This window comes from Gobius niger (assembly GCF_951799975.1).
Source record: "Gobius niger genome assembly, chromosome: 4".
Taxonomy (NCBI): Eukaryota; Metazoa; Chordata; class Actinopteri; order Gobiiformes; family Gobiidae; genus Gobius; species Gobius niger.
In genome coordinates, this window is record NC_136855.1 from 19,581,707 (window position 1) to 19,595,024 (window position 13,318).

Genomic DNA, 13,318 nt, shown 5'->3' on the forward strand with positions numbered 1-13,318 from the left:
AAGTTGAAGAGGACCAACATTAAGCGATTGGCACTCTCCCTGAATATTTTTTGATGCTCGCTTGTGCGCTGTGGCCCACTTCACCTTGAGTAGAGAGAGAAAAGCCAAAAGAGCGGGGCGCACGGGAAAGCGTGTTGTATGGGCATATTGTAGGTGCTCTCTCTCCCTGTCCCTCCACCCTTTCTCCCCATCTCTCTCCACCCTTCCTCTCTGCCTCTTTCTCCTTGCTTCTCCTCCCTCTTTTAGCTTTATGTGTATCTGCAGTTAACAATCACAATTCCCTTCAGCTGTCTCCTCTTTTTGTAAGTAACTTTCTTCTCTTTATTATCTGATGTGAAAGTTTGTTGAGTGTTGACTTGTTTATCTCCCTGCCTGGTTACCTCTCTGTTACTGAAGGCTCCAGATTTATTGGTGACAACTTTCCCTTCTGTTGTGTGGCTTGTGTCTGTATCTGCTCAGGACACCAGGCACGCGGCTCAATGTACTTATTGTTGGTTAGACGCGCGCCGGGCCTCTTCCAGGTTTCAGCTGTTAATTTAAAGCACATGTTCATTCAGCGCACAGAATTGTTTCATTGTGAAGCCTTCTGTTTTGGCAAGTGCTCTCCACCGGTGGCTCGTCTGGGTCAACCGTTGGACCTTTGATTTAATATCAGATACAGGCGCTTTTCTAATATAAGGGCAAATATTGAAATAGTATCGAATTACTTTGAACATTGTATGAATAAATCTTCACGAGGGAGATTCATATCACCCTGCAAAGCCGTGCGTAAAACTGTATTTTTCTTTCTTTTTAAAAAAAAGACATCCAAAAACTAAAAAAAAAAAAAAAAAAAGTTGGACATAGCCTAAAAATGTTGTTTAGGGAGAACAATGTGAAACACTTGCTTTGATATATTAACACATTTAAACAAAAAGAATTATAACGCATAATTAAATGAATGTGTTCTGCATTATCCATATCTTAACGAATTTGCATCTCTCGCGTTTCATCAAAAATATGTGGGCTATTTAACATGAAAAATTTCTTAGGTAAGTCAATGTAAAAATAAACTAGCCTACTTATTATTATTATTATTTTTTACAAGTCTTTAAATTTATTGACTCAAAAAAGTTCTTCATTTTAGGTTGTAAAAAATATGTGGATCAATCGGTTGTGTTAAAAAGTCACATAACCCGCGCGCACTTTTATAATCTCGCACCCTGGTTTGGTTTAATTGATGCGCATCCAGAGTTCACAGTCGCACAAGTTCATACAGGTTTCAAACTCTTTAGGCTCTTGCTGCGCGTCTCTCACCTGCTCTTATTATCTCCTCGAGCAGCAGCAGCAGCTGAGTATTTACTGTTTGAAACACTTTCATTGAAGTTTGAGCAGGTCAGTAACGGGAGATCGTCGTCGTCGAGAGATTATTGCAATTGTCACCTTATATAGAAGAAGTCTTCTCCTGAACTTTCGCGATGAGTAAGTGGCATTTCTAAAGTAAAGAGACGTATCTTTTCTCTATCCTCTCGCTCTCTTGTCTTGGGGGTGAGGAGAGGGTGGGCAGAGGGGGAGGAGGAGGGGAGTCCTGCCTCTTTGCCTTCCTCAGATCAATGCTCTCTGGCCACTCACTTTCTGATGTTGCACGACGGGAAATGCTTTGAATACTTGCGACATGGCTGCGCGCATTGATTGTCAAGATTGACAGCGGCTCTACGCACCATCTTTTAGTTGTCTAGTGAGATAGCGAGAGGCGATACAACAAAAGGTAGTTGTAGTTTGGACAGTTCTCATGCACGCAGTTTACATAGGCAAGTCAGTCAGTGAGCCAACGGGATCCCCTCTTATGGCCCCGTAAGTTTTTTTTTTCCTTTTTCGCTCAATAGAAACAATCAAGTGATTGCTTTTACAAAGTCTTCGTAGTCTTTACGCGCGGAGGGAAGGACGCACACCCACGACTGAGACCAACAAGGTAAACAACCACGTTTTCCCCAATACTTTACGCTGATAGCCTACTTCTCCACCTCTTTACACTGATTAACCCGCTGTCAATGGGAGTTCCGAGCATTACGCGCTTTCGCTCATGACGGCAAAAGTCAACGGCATGCAAACTTTTCCACGTCCAGTTTATTCAAAAGTAACATTTGCAACTTTCATTTCTGACTTTCTGTCCGCGCGCGCTTCAAACATATAACAGGCTCGCACGAGAAGCGAGAGTGGTGCGAGCTGTCCCCGAAGCGGACTCTCTGAAAAACATCACTCGCGCTAAATTTAGACCAAAGCTCGCGGATGCGGAGATAATAGGTTTAGTATTCGCTTTACAAACTGTTTCCAATGATTTTATTTTTATTTTAAAACGTTTATCCAGCATTGCGTCGCTAAACAGTTCAGGTAACGGACACCGGACAAGGATAGCGTAAACTTTTGTTGTCGGTCCGAACAGCTGTCAGTGGGGTTCACTCCGCAGCGCGTGTTAAAATAGACTCTCTTATATAGCGTCGTTAATTGCAGTTTCAACTTGTACTGTGCGATAAGTGAAAATGTTTACTCGTCCGGTTATGTTGTGGTAGCAGTTTCACTCGTGTCCACAAAGGGGTACCATTCATTGACAGTGACGCACGCGGATCTGTTATTGGGCTTCTATCGCTGCCTATGAAGTGGGCAACTTTATCTCCTCGTCTCATCACTCTTTTTTTTCTCCTTCCACATAACAACAACAACTTCTTTTCTAGTCTTCCTCCAAAACGAGAGAAGCAGTTGGCCCCTGCGCAGCCTGGGAATTTTCTCTTCCCTTAACTTTCTCCCGGGGGTCAGGGGAATTGACCTTTAAAGAATGCATAAGCCATAAATTAAATTCAACAATCGCAACAAAAAGCTTGTCCATTTAGAGGAGAAGATGCACTTGAACAGTTTCCCCGTTTAAGCCCGTTGCAGTGCGCTCTGCTCGGCTTGCCACAAGTTTCCCTCTGTGTGCCAAGTGCAAATGAGCTCAATACGGGCTCATTATTTTACTGCCTTTGCGCATTGTTTTTGGGCAATTACCTAAAAATAATAATTGCCCTTCAAATAGTACAATTAATACTTTTTAATTATGTTTACGCAGTAGCCTATATAGGCGACAAATAAATGTAAGGTCGGTTTCAATCAAAATGGCTAAAACAAATTCCCCCCCTTCATATTAATTTATTACAATTGCGTAATTGCGTAAAAGAAAGTTTTTTTCTCCCACATTTTTGAGCAAACCACATTATACTAAACAACGCTAAAGCCTAATTATCGCGAGAGTTAATATACAGGTAGACTAACGTTTTAACAGTTTTTTTTGGACGTTTGTCACGCTGATCTCAAGCCATTGTGAAGGAATTTAGCCTGTGATTAATTAAATAGGGCAATTTCACATTCGTCCCTTTCCGTGATCCAGATATTGCCATCCCCAAAAAAAGGGAGGGGGGGTATGTTTTGCACTCTAACTTGTCCAAACATTGAAATGAAAAAGCAGCGGTGGAGTGTCGTGCCGCGTCGGGGCGTTTATTTCATGTGGTATGTAGTTGAGTAGTACAGTTGCTCTTTGCTGAAGCCGTGAACGCAGGTCTCCTGATAAGGTAAGACCAAATGTACCCATGACTAAATAGCACACTTATAATTAGACTGCCCATTCAGCACATTGTCCGGGGCAGCTACACACGGCTCTGTCTCTCACTGGAGTTTGTCTCTGACCTGACGCTGTGTGTTTGTTGCTCAACCAGAAATAAAGAGGAAAGCAGAGAGCAGAAAGTGAAAAGCGGCATTACCCCAGTGCCCTCTGATTCTGAGTTTAACCTAAATTCAACATATTATTCTGCGCGGTCTCTCAATCAACTTCTTATTGTTGTTCTATTGTCCTCATCCTTTTACTTGATAAGGTCTTGTTTTCCATTTTCCCTTCACATTTGACAAAGTGTGTTTTATAGACAGTAACACAATGTGAAGGTAGGCCTCTTATTCCACACAATGGCACAATAAACAAAATAAATAATGCACATTTTCTTATTCTCTGTGTCTTCAAGGACTGGATCTGTGGAAGTGGCTTGAACATTTTTCTCGCAAGATTTGAGAAAGACAGCATTTCCCACCTGGTCCCCAGTACAAGATACCGACTCTGTGACGCTCATGAACCAGTAAGTTCAAAAAGATTTGAGCACTTTTTTATTTCATTTTGGCATGTGTGGAGAAGCCACCTGGCTCGCTTGTCTAAACACATCCTGCTTCTGTCCAAGAACACTGTTTACTGCGCTGTAAAAAAGCAACTCTGCTACTCAGTGTGTATACATTAAGGCTTGAATTATAATTATTATTTGTTAAAAAGCTATCTATTCAGTGGAAGAAAAATGTGCATGATAGAGGCACTTTAAATTGTTTAGACTAGGTGTCACACAGTAAATTTACTTCTGTGCAACCTTTAACTGTCCTCATCTCTGCAGGTAGGATTTGTTTAAACTAAGCTCATGTGCCAGCAATTAGTGGGATCAAAGCGGCTGTAGGGGAAAAGAAAGAGGGGGATAAGAGCAATGAGAGGAAGGCATAAAAAGCGTGTGCGCCACAAAATGATGAACAAATACTTTGAAAACTTTTGTCTTTGTTTATCCATAAAGTTGTATTGGTATAGCAAAAACACCGTCTTAATAACTCATTACGCCTCATCTGTCTCATGACAGCCCCAGTGGTCCATTATCTAATATCTCATCTTTGCATAGAGTGTGCTTGTCAGCCACATCCAAACACAACCTGTTTTAATCTTTAATCTTTATTAAGGCAATGCGTCAACACAAAGTCCAGAGCACAGTCAAGGATTTCAATAATGTAAAGCAATGTCAGAAACAGTCTAACTAAAACACTTAAAACGTGTATAATAGGCAAAGATGAGTGAAAGAGTATCTGTGTGTGGGACAACAATAAGTTCATTGTGTGTTTTAGTCTTTTCCAGAAGCATTGAGTATAGCTGCACACAGTGGTTCACATACAGCCGGTGACCAAAAGACGGTCTTAAAAATGTACTGTCGAGTGTTTTCATAAGACATCATCGCATTCATACGTGCAATGGGGAACAGATATTGATTTCGCGAAGTGTAAAAAATCCTCCTAACATTTCAAAGAGGTATGCTTTTAATTGTTTTATTGTAAGATCGTTTTCTTGATATGCTGTGTTACGATCACAGGGTGTTCATTTTAGCCCAGAAGCAAGAGATTTCTGTATTTCTATGTGTCTTGTTTGGTTGAAGTGGCGTCGCTGTAGGCTGAAGCAGAATCAGAACCAGGGTACTACTAGTGAGCTGCTCTTCATGTTGTTGAGGAGTGTCTAAGACCTGATGATAAACAAGATGTGAGGAGTAAACAACAGCCGGCCGTATAAAGGTAGAGGAGGGGGGCGGCAGACGGGCAACATAATCAATGTGGCGGCACATGTTGTGACATCTGTCTGTCTAAGTGTTATCTAATTTGCTGTGGAATATTTCAACAATGATCGAAACTGATGGACACATGCCAACATACATTTCTCTGTCATACCAAAAGAGTTGGTGGTGACACAGTTTGTGACATATCGCTTAGTGCTCATCAGTTATGATTTGATGTAAATGACAACATGTGCGGGACATGTAATGCTGGTGTGTGAGAGAAACATCTGGTTATATTGTTTTGTTGGGTCAGCATTGAATCTGACAAAACGTTACCTTTTGAAATGCACTTCTGTCATAATTGTGGTCAGTTTTTCTCGGTGAAATGTATTTGCGATTGTAACAGTGATCGCTTTTGACAGTGATTAGGAGAGAACAGCCTTGTTTTTTATTTTTAGCATTTTAGTTTCTCTGCCCCTAACGTCACTGACTAAACTTGAACTGAGTACAGATTGCCAGTAACAAATAGCACCACTGTGTGTGAACACTTCCTGAGCAGCGACAGGGCAGGGCCTGATTGCTGTTGGTGAAACAGTATAGCTTTAAGGGCTCGCTAATGAAAAAAAGAAAATATAGATATATAAATTCATGTCTTCACAGAGAGTCAGTAATTGCCCAAGTAACCTTAGTGGCTCATTTATCTGTATCAGTCAGTCTAATACCACATTTTTTTTTTTTTTTTTTAGAAAATAATTGGACATTTTCTATACTGCATTGAATAGTGCATAATTAACACTGACTTCAAAATGCAACAGTGTCGGTGTGGTAAGCAGTAACCTCTGTTGATTTTTAAAGCCTCATTTTAATATGTCAAAATAATTGGGAGTGCCTTGGTGGCCATGTGCTTCTGACACAGGTCCCGGAGTGTAATCAGGTGCGGGAATTAGTCTGCCTCATTGTTTTTTATGAATCTTATGAATGAAGATTTGTACAGTGGCTGTGTGAAGATGGTTGGCATTATTACCATATCAAAGGCACACAGAGCGCTGTCGGGCAGTAATTAATATGTGTTGGATTGTGGAGTCCCCACACGCGCACACACACACACACACACACACACACACACACACACACATAGGCTCACACACACACAGGCACACTAACACGCTGCACATGGACTAAGATTGAGGAAAGAGGGCAGGTGTCACAGACCGGATTTAAAGGAAATAAATATGTATATCGGTATTTGGTCATTAGACTCTAAACTATTTAAAAATCAATCAGTATTTTCCCTTTTTTTCAAATCATTATTACTACTTACTATCACTTTTAACAAAAGTACAAATTAGGTCAGAGAGAAGTAGATTACCACGTACTTATGAGTAAAAATCGACCCTGCCCTCTTTGGTGCTATTGTTGGACACTTGAGTTTTCCCGAAGCTCGCTCTGTTCATTGACAGTGTGTCTTGTGAATGAACAAGGGAGAAGAGATTAGTGCTTCGCTCTGGGCTTTTCACTGCTCATCCACAATCATCGTAACTATTCTCTTGTGATCTGTCCATTGTGTCTAGATCAGGCCTCCCTATGGACCTGCTACTGCCATGGTGTAAGCCTATCATTGGTTTAAAAAAAAAAAAAAAATCCCTTGAACCAATATAAAGTTAAATAGACTTGAACAGTGGTGTGTGTGTCCAGTGTAGAACTAGATATATTTAGCTGTTAATGCTTAAATTTACATCAGAAATCTCACAGCCTTAGATGGTGCTCCCGACCCACGTCTTTATTCATTTAATAAAAGATGGATTACTGTGGATGAGATTAATTAAAGACTGATGCCTATATTTTATTTCTCTTCGAACTGGTTATGCTGAGAAATACAGTATGTCCCATCTGATCACTTGTATTTTATTGCATTTCTCGAGTTCTGGATACTAGTACAGCTTTCCCAAAACATCTATTTCAATAAATTATTGTTATTTTGCAATAAAAATGATAAAAGAAGAACCAATTGTTGAATGAAGTGGAGAACACTTTGCCGTCTAAAATTACACTTTGTAACTTGCACAGCTGCACTTTTAAGTGGCGCAGTATTGAGGGAAGCCCATAGCGCCCGACCCAGAGCTTGAAGCATAAAAGCAAAAAGTGAAGTGACTGTGATAATCACTTTCTTGAATGGAATAAAAAAGAGAAATCTACTGAAATGATAGAGAACGCCTTGTGGGTTTGGCCCGTGCTGTGAATTTCCCATGAGCCTCCAATGACAATCTGGGGGGGGATATTGCTGGCACACGCCGCATGCCCACATACAATAAACACACGCGCACTCCCACTTCCACAGGCAGGACACTGAGCGTGGTGCAGTTTAGAGCCTGGCACTTTGATTGACAGGAGGCACCAGAGGAGGAGGGGCTATCCTGCCACTACTCATCTCTCGAGACAGTGGAAAGAAATAGTAATAGTAATAGTATTATTTTATATTAAAAAAAGAAAAAAACGACAATCTGTCAAAGAAGATGTTTTCACGAGAGCCTTTTAGAGAATCTGGGTAATGTCTTCTTTTATGTTTATGAGGTTTATGCTCCTCTTTTTTCACCATTGTGTTTGTGATTTTCATCCTTAGCTATAGTTTGACCACCCAAGCCATATCATTCTTATGTGGCCATCCTGTTACTAAATCAAGTTCAGATAATTATTCTTTGCACCCAGAGATATAAACTAAAACACAACATCCGTAGCCTTTTTTTTTCTTTCCTCAGAAGTGTAGTTGTTTCTTTAAAACACATGTTTCTGTGTGGGGTTGTTGGTGGAGGCTCCATGATGTATATAAACGTAGGCTGTGGTGCTGCAGCCTATGTTTTGTTAGAGAGCAGAGAAAAGCTCTCCGTCCTTGGTTTGGGGAGTAGGACTGAGGGTAAACTGGGAGGTACAGTGTTCCTCCTCATACTCAGCAAAGCTAAATTTATTGGTTACCATCTGCAGGGTGGAGGAGTTTGGGCTGTGGCCAGGCCAAAGAAAGGCTTCTAATTAAACAGTCATCATTATCAACTTGTGGTCAGTGATCACCATACCACCGTGGTTCTCCAAGATGAACATGGAATCATTGAGGCTTTTGTGAAGCTCATGTTGGACTGAATTAGAATGGAAGAAACAGAGGAGAAAAGTGCGAGTGCGAGTGTTTTTTTCTCTCCGTCTTGGCAGAGCAGGCAGCATGAGGCCCAGTGCCATATCCACTCAGGTTTAAACAATTACCCAACATCAGAGAAAACCAGTAGAGCCTCAGCCCTGGCGCAGCCCCTGTGCTTTTGACTGCTGTTCTTCTGGCCATGCTTTAGACATGGCCAAGTGTCACATGTAAGCGAGGCTTTCGATAATTTCAATTAGTGTAAGAGGGTGTGCCTGCAGTATCTGTATCAGCGCTGATGGAGGAGCTTTTCTTTGAGCTTGACAGGCCCTTAATATAGTATTTCATGGTTTGATGTCTGAGTGACACAGTGGCGCTCCAAGAGGATGGCAAAATAGTTTATTAGAACCTAATTAGAAGCCAGTGATTAAACGGGAAGTGTGTGTGATTAGGAGACCTGTAGATGATGTGGAAATATGGATGAATATTCAGATAGAGAAGCGAGAAAGTGTTGGGACTGTTTGTGATCTCTAAGCATCATTTTACAACACTCTCAGTCAATTGATCATGAAATCTGGAGGAATGTTGTGCAAAGTTAGGTCTGCTTTAGCGGCTTATGGCCGGAGTGAAGAATCACACATTTTTGTGAGGCAAGTCGCTGTATGATCACAGAGAAAAATGGACTTGCTATTATTACTCTCCTTCAATGGAGAGATTAGCATTAGATTTTCTTTTTTGCCTCTCAAACTTTTAAACTTTCTTTGATACAGCTTTGAGATAGCCGCTGCCATTAGAAATCATTTATGGGAGTGTTCTGAAGGCAGGAGATTGTCAGCAGAGCCTTGTGATTTTACAATTTCACAACTGACTTCCTCCTTAAAATGACACTGGCTTACCTGCCTATTACCCTCTTTGATTTCTACAGTACATGCCTCCGCGCTCGGAGAGGTATTCATAATAAGCTTAAACTCCACTGGCTTCATTGCTATGGGGTGCTTATCTCCTGGCCATTCAACAGAAAGAAGGCCAATATTTTTTCCAATTTCAACATTTTACTGTTGGGCTGGTGTCTGCCCAAACCATGTTTAAGGTGCTGTTGTGGAGCCAGGCCTGCACATGCACTGCACACATGTTCACACAAAATACTATTTCTCTTTTTTAGAATTGAACAGCTGCAGCATTTTTGTAGTGCACTAAATGTCACATCATTTTTGTCTATGCTTCTTCTTTGTGTATCTTATCTTAGATTTTTAAATATCTGAACCGTCTTCTAGAGCTTGTTTATGTAAGAGTTTTCATTTCTTTACTTGATCAATGTTACATTCCAGTCATCATTTTTTAATGTGTTTATATTCAGTTTGTCCCAATGAAGTGCTAAAAGTTCCTTTGTATATTTTAAAGCAATCCAACATATACCTATGTGCTTTGTGTTGATTAGTGTTCATGAATGGAGCGCTCTTTTTCTTGGTTCAAGTCTTTGTTTACTTGATCAGAATCATAGAAGAACGTTTTTTCAAACAACTAATAACACATGTCTTACAAGCTTGCACACAGGAGGAGCTAAATAATCACTGTCATGCTATAATCTGGCCTAATGCTAAAGTCAGAAATGTGTCTTTGTGTGGTGCCTCAAACTTTAGTGCTCCTTGTGCCATGCTGTAATGGGCTCCCATGGCATGATGGGAACAGAGAATAACGATGTTTTTCTTACCCCCCTTATCCTTAGCTTAATGTAAAAATTAGGCTGAAACCCGGGATATAGTGTAGTTCAGGTTGTGATGTCACTTGTTATTGCTGGATATCCATAGCAGTAAATTTTAGACTATTTTCCACGATTTGTGGCGCAGTGAGCATTATGTCACAAAGGGCACATTGTAGGAGCCCGGCTTTACGGCACTGTTGTCTTATACTTTGCTCAGTCACCTTCTTCTGTTCCAGTCCAGACCAAGGCCCATTTCCTCTTCTTGTACTGCCCCCAGTTCACAACTTCACAATGGCTCTATGGATACACTACATAATGGAAAAACTCGACGATTCAATACACCTGTCCAGACTAATTGCTTGTGAACACTAGGTCTGAAACTTTGAGACAAATGCTTGTTTAACTGCCTTGTATTTATATAAAAGAAGTAATTAAATGTATGTGTTAAACATATGAATGCATAAAAGGTATCAATACGTGGAAACTGAATAGCTTCTATGGATCTTTGTCGTTGAGAATCCCACACTGCTTTGTAAAGATCAGGAGAGTGTCTTATAAAGAGCCTTCTGTTTCCCTACTAATTAAATTTGCCACTAACATATGCTTGGCAGGAACCTCTTACCTTGTTTGACTTACTGTATTTATTGCCTGACGGTAGAGGTAATTTGACCTTTCATTTCAAAGGCTCTTTTTTAATCCAGATAAGGAGTGTTAAACTCAATTAGAGCAGTGATCAGTGGCTCAAACACTACATTTGTTTCCTGTGAGGGTCCAGGCGGACTGAAGTCAGGCTCTGTGTTCAGTCTGAGCGCTCCACGGCCGGTCAAAGCGAGGGGAGAGGTGAACGAGGCGCTGAAGGAGGAGGGGGCAGTGAGATGAGAGAGGGAGGGGCCAGAGACGCAAACGGTGCAGAGTTCCTGCCATGTCACTGGAGATTTGTGTCCTCCGTTTAAATCATTTCCCTCTTTAGAAAATTAAGAAGGCAGAAATATTCTCAAACTGATCATTTTCCCTCCCTCTAAATGGACTCATTTGCATTTGCAAAAGCTACTGTTAATTGTAGGTTTCAAAAAAGACAAATGACCTGCACAACAGTAAATAAAAGGAAAATCAGAGGTTAGAATGTTAATTGTTACAATGGCTCAACACTCGTGTGGTTCGTAGGTACGGCAGGTGGTGACATCACATTTGCACCTGAGACAACAGCATGGCCCTTGTCTGCTACTCATCAGTTATCAGTTATCTGGCTAAAATTAATAATATGTTTATCTTGTAATTAGTAGATCCATCAACTGTTAAATATTCTTCATTGGCAGCTTTGTGTTGTATCAAACTAGAATAGTCTTTTGCTGAGCCAATGCTGCCATGCTCTGCCTCCTCACAAACAGGAAAAACACAGAATAATTTGTGGGCACCAATGCCTTGTTGTAACCTGATCATTTATGGATCAGTTATTTTCTTTCTCGTTTAATTCACCATGTGATTGATTTGCAGAGCAGTGCTGTAGGAATATACCCACCGTAAACTGGTCTGAAATAGGCAGTGATTTGAATACAGATGCTCACAGCTCTGGCCTTGTCATTGAAGCACTTGGAGTCTGGAGACAATTGCAGGTTGATTATGTTGCCTCTGTCAGAAGTTGCATGTTCTTTGTACAAGGCTATATTTGCATCTAAATGCTTATTGTAGACATCTAAACAGCATAAAGGCTGATTGTAAATGCCAGCTGTTTGGCTGTCCTCAGAAATAAAACAAGAATTTCAATGAGGAAAATTGGGATGGAAATGAGGAAATTATTTTCAAACAGTGGAAGTGAAATCAATAACAAGGAAACGGTTGTATTTGTCTTGTCTATCCAGGCTGCGTTACTCTCATATGAATCTATTTACAGTGGGCTACTGCATGCTGTATTTAACTGTGGAAATGCACACTTTATATTCAAATGGCTTCTTATTTGTTTTTTATTATGGTTTGTTTTATATGGGCTGTTGTTGCAGACAACTTTATTTTTCATCTTTAGCTGCTGTGTTGCGCAAAAAGAGATGAAACAAATGAGAAGTCAAGTTAGCTTGTTTATTCTATTATTAAAGACCCAACAATATCCTTTGATGGTTTGACAGACATATGTTGCAGGTCTAACCTGAGTACTGTTGTTGTGTTGCATGTGCAGCTATAGGTGTCTGTGGATGAGAGTGAGAGAGAGTGATGCCCCTGCTGATTCGCTCCTCCAGCTCTTTGTCCGGCTGCACTCAGTGTGTCTGGCTCCTTGGGAGACTGCAGCCTGTGCTAGTGTGGCTCCACAATGGCCCAGCTCCTTTGAGGTGTTAAAAACTTCCATTTATGCATCTCCCTGGACAAAAAGCACCAAGCCCATTTGAGTCCAGTGGCAACACAGCAGACATTGTGGCCATGCTTCTCTAGCACTCATTTCACAGATTCTAAAACCAGTATGTGGTGAACAGGATTTGAGGGGCTAAAGTGCCCCACGAGGACCAGGCGATAAGAGGGAGAAACGCCACCGCACAGTAAACTAGAAGATGGACCGGCCAATATAAACACATTACCTTGTTTTCAAACTCTTTTCTCAATGCATACACTCACTGACACGGAAAAGGAAACGGACTGAAAGAATGATGGTAAAAACTGGTGAATGATGACTGGTAAAAACTGGTCTTGTCATCTTATGCTGTCTATTCAGTCTATTTAGGGATGATTTATTTTATGATTCGTTTTTGCAAATGAATTTTCGAAAAGTACAAAAGTAGAAAAATAATATCTTGAAGCAACAATGTGTAGTTATATATTTTTTGAAGCAGTTTATGTGACTATTGATATGAGCTGTCACGCACTTTATTTTGGCTTGGAGCTTGGGGCAGACCATGGAAGATTTTTGTGTTGACTGTACTGCAGTTGAAAGCATTCATATTTTGTTGGAGCTGAGATTTATATAAAACGTCTAACGCCATAATTTATATGTCTTTAATATGAAAATAAATAAATAAATAGAATCAAAAATTCAATGGAGATCATCAATATTTTTTGGCACATTGCCCAGCCCTAGTTTCATATTTCATACGAGCTGCCTTCAGCATTACCTTCAGATCAAAAGGCATTTAACATACAATCACAAGTGATGAGTGACTT

The 13,318-nt window shown here is 40.6% G+C and overlaps 1 protein-coding gene across 7 annotated transcripts in view; it reads left to right on the forward strand.

The window, feature by feature from the left end:
* Positions 1-13,318, forward strand: part of sox6 (SRY-box transcription factor 6) — a 99,211-nt gene continuing 85,893 nt past the window's right edge. For 3 of the 7 annotated variants that reach the window (XM_079555675.1, XM_079555678.1, XM_079555679.1), the window contains exons 1-2: positions 1,603-1,951; positions 4,026-4,136. The gene's annotated coding sequence lies outside the window, so the exon portion shown is untranslated. Of the gene's footprint in view, positions 303-1,602; positions 1,952-3,562; positions 3,582-4,025; positions 4,137-13,318 lie in introns of those variants that run through there. The other 4 variants (XM_079555680.1, XM_079555681.1, XM_079555676.1 and 1 more) reach the window with 3 other exon arrangements.